This window comes from Podarcis cretensis, assembly GCF_951804945.1.
Source record: "Podarcis cretensis genome assembly, chromosome: 7".
Classification (NCBI taxonomy): Eukaryota; Metazoa; Chordata; class Lepidosauria; order Squamata; family Lacertidae; genus Podarcis; species Podarcis cretensis.
In genome coordinates, this window is record NC_137176.1 from 93287606 (window position 1) to 93294808 (window position 7203).

At 48.1% G+C, this 7203-nt stretch overlaps 1 long non-coding RNA gene across 1 annotated transcript in view; it reads left to right on the forward strand.

Moving 5' to 3' along the window:
- The window catches only part of LOC307220574, a 214764-nt gene extending 210336 nt beyond the window's left edge, over positions 1–4428 (forward strand). Inside the window, exon 3 of the long non-coding RNA XR_013840937.1 lies at positions 4414–4428. This is a non-coding gene — a long non-coding RNA (uncharacterized lncRNA). The remainder of the gene's footprint in view (positions 1–4413) is intronic.
- The last annotated feature ends 2775 nt before the right edge of the window (positions 4429–7203 follow it).

Here is a 7203-nt window from a genome sequence, read left to right on the forward strand (position 1 = left end):
GGGGTGCGCTCCCGCTGCTCGGTCCCAGCGCCTGCCAACCTAGCAGTTCGAAAGCACCTCCGGGTGCAAGTAGATAAATAGGGACCGCTTACCAGCGGGAAGGTAAACGGCGTTTCCGTGTGCGGCTCTGGCTCGCCAGAGCAGCGATGTCACGCTGGCCACGTGACCCGGAAGTGTCTCCGGACAGCGCTGGCCCCTGGCCTCTTGAGTGAGATGGGCGCACAACCCCAGAGTCTGTCAAGACTGGCCCGTATGGGCAGGGGTACCTTTACCTTTACCTTTAGAGAAGTGCAATCGTGTATTGACACCTGTTGGCCAACATCATCAAGATGTGCAATAAATTCATTAGCAGTCATTCAGCATTGCATGCACACTTGTAAACAGTAATTGGGGGTGGGGATAAGATGGAAGACCTAACCTTTCTCAACCTGGGGGTCCCCAGATGTTGTTGAACTACAGTTCCCTAGCTAGCAAGGCCAGAGCTCAGGGATGATGGAAGTTGTAGTCCCACAACATCTGGGGACCCACAGATTGAGAACCACTGATAGAGGATGGAGCTCCCTGTGGTGAAGGCAGCTCTTGTAGGGCTAGCAAGATTTCTTGGGGTACCAATGAAACATAGGAGAGGCCTTATCCTGAGTCAGACCTTTGCTCCATCTAGCTCAGTATTGTCTACACCAAGCTTCCTCAACCTCGACCCTCCAGATGTTTTGAGACTACAATTTCCATCATCCCAGACCACTGGTCCTGCTAGCTAGGGATCATGGGAGTTGTAAGCCAAAAACATCTGGAGGGCCGAGGTTGAGGAAGCCTGGTCTACACTAGCTAGCTCTCCGGGGATCAAGCAGGGGCCTCTCCCAAGGCTACCTGGAGACACCAGCTATTTCAGGTGCCCTTCCACTGAGCTGCAGCTCTTTCATATCAACACCTGCTGTAGCGTGAGCCTGCTTATTGAGAACCCAAAGGGTGCTCATCAATGGTTCCTCTTCATCCTGGAGAAGAGTGACTAGTGGGGTGCCACAGGGTTCTGTCTTGGGCCCGGTCTTACTCAACATCTTTATCAACGACTTGGATGATGGACTCAAGGGCACCCTGATCAAATTTGCAGATGACACCAAACTGGAAGGGGTGGCTAACACCCCAGAGGACAGGATCACACTTCAAAACGACCTTGACAGATTAGAGAACTGGGCCAAAACAAACAAGATGAATTACCCGGATATTTGCTGGATGTCAAACTCAGCCAAGAGCATAAGATCAAACAGATTCCTCACTGGCCTTGCAGACAACTTCGTTGTCCAGAAAGTGGGAGAAGCAACAAGAGGAACAGCCATTTTAGATCTGGTCCTAACCAATGTTGATGACCTGGTTAGTGGGGTAGAAGTGGAAGGATCATTAGGCACGAGTGATCATGCTCTTCTGAAGTTTACTATACAGCGGAAAGGAGCAGCCAAGCATACTAGGACTCAATTTCTTGACTTTAAGAAAGCCGACTTCATAAAACTTAGGGAAGTGCTGGGTGAGATCCCATCGACAGTAATACTAAAAGGAAAGGGAGTTCATGATGGCTGGGAGTTTGTTAAGAGGGAGCTAGTAAAAGCACAACTTCAGGCAATACCAATAAGACGGAAACATGGAAGGTGCCTAAAGAAGCCAGAACTTTTAACTGAGATAAGATTAAAAAAGGATGTGTACAAAAAATGGAAAAGGGGGGAAACCACCAAAGAGGAATTCAAACAAATAGCCAGCACGTGTAGACACAAAGTCAGAAAAGCTAAAGCACAGAATGAACTTAGGCTTCTAGAGAGGTTAAAAGCAACAAAAAAGGCTTTTATGGGTATGTTCGTAGCAAAAGGAAGAAGAAAGAAACAGTGGGGTCACTCAGAGGAGAAGATGGTGAAATGCAAACAGGGGACACAGAAAGGGCTGAACTCCTCAGTGCCTTCTTTGCCTCAGTCTTCTCCAATAAAGAAAACAATGCCTGACCTGAAGAATTTGGAGCAAATGATTCAGCAGAGGAAACACAGCCCAGAATAACTAAGGAGATAGTACAAGAATACTTGGCTAGTTTAGATGTATTCAAGTCTCCAGGGCCAGATGAACTGCATCCAAGAGTATTAAAAGAACTGGCAAATGTGATCTCAGAACCACTGGCAGTCATCTTTGAGAATTCCTGGAGAACAGGCGAAGTCCCGGCAGACTGGAGGAGGGCAAATGTTGTCCCTATTTTCAAAAAGGGGAAAAGAGAGGACCCAAATAATTACCGCCCAGTCAGTCTGACATCAATACCAGGGAAGATTCTGGAGCAGATCATTAAGCAAACAGTTTGTGAGCACCTAGAAAGGAATACTGTGATCACCAATAGTCAGCATGGATTTCTGAAAAATAAGTCGTGTCAGACTAACCTGATCTTGTTTTTTGACAGAATTACAAGCCTGGTAGATGAAGGGAACGCAGTGGATGTAGCCTACCTTGATTTCAGCAAGGCATTTGACAAGGTGCCCCATGATATTCTTGTAAAGAAGCTGGTAAAATGCGGTCTTGACTATGTGGATTTGTAACTGGCTGACTGACCGAACCCAAAGGGTGCTCATCAATGGTTCCTCTTCATCCTGGAGAAGAGTGACTAGTGGGGTGCCACAGGGTTCTGTCTTGGGCCCAGTCTTATTCAACATCTTTATCAACGACTTGGATGATGGACTCAAGGGCATCCAGATCAAATTTGCAGATGACACCAAACTGGGAGGGGTGGCTAACACCCCAGAGGACAGGATCACACTTCAAAATGACCGTGACAGATTAGAGAACTGCGCCAAAACAAACAAGATGAATTTTAACAGGGAGAAATGTAAAGTATTGACCTTGGGCAAAAAAAATGAGAGGCACAAATACAAGATGGGTGACACCTGGCTTGAGAGCAGTACATGTGAAAAGGATCTAGGAGTCTTGGTTGACCACAAACTTGACATGAGCCAACAGTGTGACGCGGCAGCTAAAAAAGCCAATGCAATTCTGGGCTGCATCAATAGGAGTATAGCATCTAGATCAAGGGAAGTAATAGTGCCACTGTATTCTGCTCTGGTCAGACCTCACCTGGAGTACTGTGTCCAGTTCTGGGCACCACAGTTCAAGAAGGACACTGACAAACTGGAACGTGTCCAGAGGAGGGCAACCAAAATGGTCAAAGGCCTGGAAACGATGCCTTATGAGGAACGGCTAAGGGAGCTGGGCATGTTTAGCCTGGAGAAGAGGAGGTTAACGGGTGATATGATAGCCATGTTCAAATATATAAAAGGATGTCACATAGAGGAGGGAGAAAGGTTGTTTTCTGCTGCTCCAGAGAAGCGGACACGGAGCAATGGTTCCAAACTACAAGAAAGAAGATTCCACCTAAACATTAGGAAGAACTTCCTGACAGTAAGAGCTGTTTGACAGTGGAATTTGCTGCCAAGGAGTGTGGTGGAGTCTCCTTCTTTGGAGGTCTTTAAGCAGAGGCTTGACAACCATATGTCAGGAGTGCTCTGATGGTGTTTCCTGCTTGGCAGGGGGTTGGACTCGATGGTCCTTGTGGTCTCTTCCAACTCTATGATTCTATGATTCTATTCTAAGTAGTAATAATAATTATAATAATTTATTATTTGTACCCCGCCCATTCTGTGCGGCTTCCAACAAAGATTAAAAATGCATTAAAATGTCACACATCAAAAACTTCCCTGAACAGGGCTGCCTTCAAATGTCTTCTAAATGCCAGGTAGTTGTTTATCTCTTTGACATCTGGTGGGAGGGGGTTCCACAGGGCAGGCGCCGCTACCGACAAGGCCCTCTGCCTGGTTCCCTGTAGCTTTACTTCTCGCAGGGAGGGAACCGCCAGAAGGCCCTCGGATCTGTGTCCGGGCAGAACGATGGGGGTGGAGACGCTCCTTCAGATATACTGGACCGAGGCCGTTTAGGGCTTTAAAGGTCAGCACCAACACTTTGAATTGTGCTCGGAAACTTACTGGGAGCCAATGTAGATCTTTCAAGACCGGTGTTATATGGTCTCGGCGGCCACTCCCAGTCACCAGTCTAGCTGCCGCATTCTGGATTATTTGTAGTTTCCGGGTCACCTTCAAAGGTAGCCCCACGTAGAGCGCATTGCAGTAGTCCAAGCGGGAGATAACCAGAGCATGCACCACTCTGGCAAGACAGTTTGAGGGAAGGGAGGGTCTCATCCTGCGTACCAGATGGAGCTGATAAACAGCTGCCCAGGATACAGAATTGACCTGCGCCTCCATGGACAGCTGTGCGTCCAAAATGGGGCACAGTTGCCCCATTCAGGACCAGGGAGTCCTCCACACGTTCCTGCCTCCTGTCCCCCCAAAACAGTGCAGTGGTACCTCGGGTTACATATGCTTCAGGTTACATACACTTCAGGTTACAGACTCCGCTAACCCAGAAATATTACCTCGGGTTAAGAACTTTGCTTCAGGATAAGAACAGAAATTGTGCTCTGGCGGCGTGGCAGCAGCAGGAGGCCCCATTAGCTAAAGTGTTGCTTCAGGTTAAGAACAGTTTCAGGTTAAGAATGGACCTCCAGAACGAATTAAGTACTTAACCCGAGGTACCACTGTACTTATGTCTCGTTAGGATTCAACCTCATTCAATCTTATTCGGTTCAATGGGACTAAAGGCACAAGCCTATGTCTACTCAGAAGTAAGTCCTATTGGGTTCTGTGGGGCTTACTCCCAGGTGAGTGGGATTAAGACTGCAGACTTACTCCCAGGTATGTGTGCATAGGTGAATAGTAGCCTTAAAGGCACAGGAGCCTTGCCCCAGAGGAGTGGGGGCCCTGCTGCCATAAGGAAACCCATGAAGAAACAGTTCAGTTTCCTCTCCCCAGCTCCAGTGAGGAAGCTGAGTGCGTTGCAAAGAAGGAAAGGACAACTCACTGTGTCTTAATTTTCTGCATGAATGCAAACTCAAAAAAATCCTTTGTCATCATAGTTGGGGGGGGGGGAGAAGGAAATGAGAATGGCTGGGATCTGGTGTTGTGGGTGGGGAAGTCCACAAGCAGATAAAACAGGCAAGTTTTCAAGAAGCTGAGTGCATCTGAACTTTTGAGGAATGGTGGTCGTTGCTCAAGAGTCAATTTGCAGAAAGTGGCTTGTGACCAGGATGAGGCAAATTAGACCATGACCTGAAAAAAGAGACAATGCACGTACTTATGTACACCAAGAGAATCTTTAGTAACAATTATATACACAGAAAAATAACTGTAGCGGTGGGGGAAGCAGGTGAATGCGGGTGTCCATCTCAACGTCATGTTCTTAAAGGGGAATTATGCCAATTAAGATCAAACACAACTGCCTTGATGTGGCAAAGGGGCTTGAATAACTCAGAGAAGCTATGAGCTCTGCTGTGCAGGGCCACCCAAGATGGACAGGTCATAGTGGAGAGTTTTGACCAAACGTGATCCACCTGGAGCAGGAACCGGCAAGCCAGTCCAGTATGCCTGCCAAGAAAACTCCATGGACAAAGAGGAGAAGGGGACGACAGAGGACGAGATGGTGGGACAGTGTTCTCGAAGCTACCAGCATGAGTTTGACCAAGCTGGGTGAGGCAGTGGAAGACTGGAGTGCCTGGCGTGCTCTGGTTCAGGGGGTCACAAAGAGGCGGATTTCGATGCACATACACAAGGTAGCGATAACCAGGATTATTTGAGGGTCACATAATAGCCAGTGTGGTGTAGTAGTTCAGAGCAGTAGACTCGTAATCTGGTGAACCGGGTTCGCTTCCCTGCTCCTCCACGTGCAGCTGCTGGGTGACTTTAGGCTAGTCCCACTTCTTTGAAGTCTCTCAGCCTCACTCACCTCACAGAGTGTTTGTTGTGGGGAGGAAGGAAAAGAAGAATGTTAGCCGCTTTGGGACTCCTGAAGGGAAGTGAAATATGGGATATCAAATCCAAACTCCTCTTCTTCTTCCAAAGAAGCCTGACTGTGCGCATGTTTACTCAGAAATACATAACTGAGTATGTTAGTTCTGGTATTCACAAGTGTAGGAGATGCCTGCAAGCGCCTCTTCCATCCTGCGATTCCCTGGAACCGGGAGTGGCAACCTGGACCAGCTGTGATGGTTTAGGGTGGAGGACTGGTCACCGCCTGGCTTGATGCAACATACCCTCCAACATTTCTCTGATGAAGATAGAGGCGCCCTAAATGAAACAAGAAGGAGGGGGAGGAGGAGGAGGGGGAGGAGGAGGAGGAGGAAAGGCCATATCTCGTTGTTGTTGTTGTTGTTGTTGGTGTTGTTGTTGTTGTTGTTATATCCTGCCCATCTGGCTGGTTTTCAACTGTTCCTCCAACCCTGGCATCATCGGTGTCTAGGTTAAGGTTACCAGACATCCCGGTTTCCCAGGGACAGTCCCCGGATTTACAAATCATTTCCCATACAAAATCCATTGAAGTTGAAAAGTGTCCCCGGATTCATTGAAAAAAATCTGGTAACCTTAGTCTATGTGCTATTCCCTCAACGGGATAAAATAATAATAATAATAATAATAATAATAATAATAATAATAATAATATTTGTACCCCGCCCATCTGGCTGGGTTTCCCCAGCCACTCTGGGCGGCTTCCAACAAAGATGAAAAATACACTAAAATGTCACTTATTAAAAACTTCCCTGAACAGGGCTGCCTTCAGATGTCTTCTGAATGTCAGGTAGTTGTTTATCTCTTTGACATCTGATGGGAGGGCGTTCCACAGGGCGGGCACCACTACCGAGAAGGCCCTCTGCCTGGTTCCCTGTAGCTTAGCTTCTCGCAATGATGGAACCGCCAGAAGGCCCTTGGCGCTGGACCTCAGTGTCCGGGCAGAACGATGGGGGAGGAGACACTCCTTCAGATATACTGGACCGAGGCCGTTTAGGGCTTTAAAGGTCAGCACCAACACTTTGAATTGTGCTCGGAAACGTACTGGGAGCCAATGTAGGTCTTTCAAGACCGGTGTTATATGGTCTCGGCGGCCGCTCCCAGTCACCAGTCTAGCTGCCGCATTCTGGATTAGTTGTAGTTTCCAGGTCACCTTCAAAGGTAGCCCCACGTAGAACGCATTGCAGTAGTCCAAGCGGGAGATGACCAGAGCATGCACCACTCTGGCGAGACAGTCCGCGGGGAGGTAGGGTCTCAGCCTACGTACCAGATGGAGCTGGTAAACAGCTGCCCT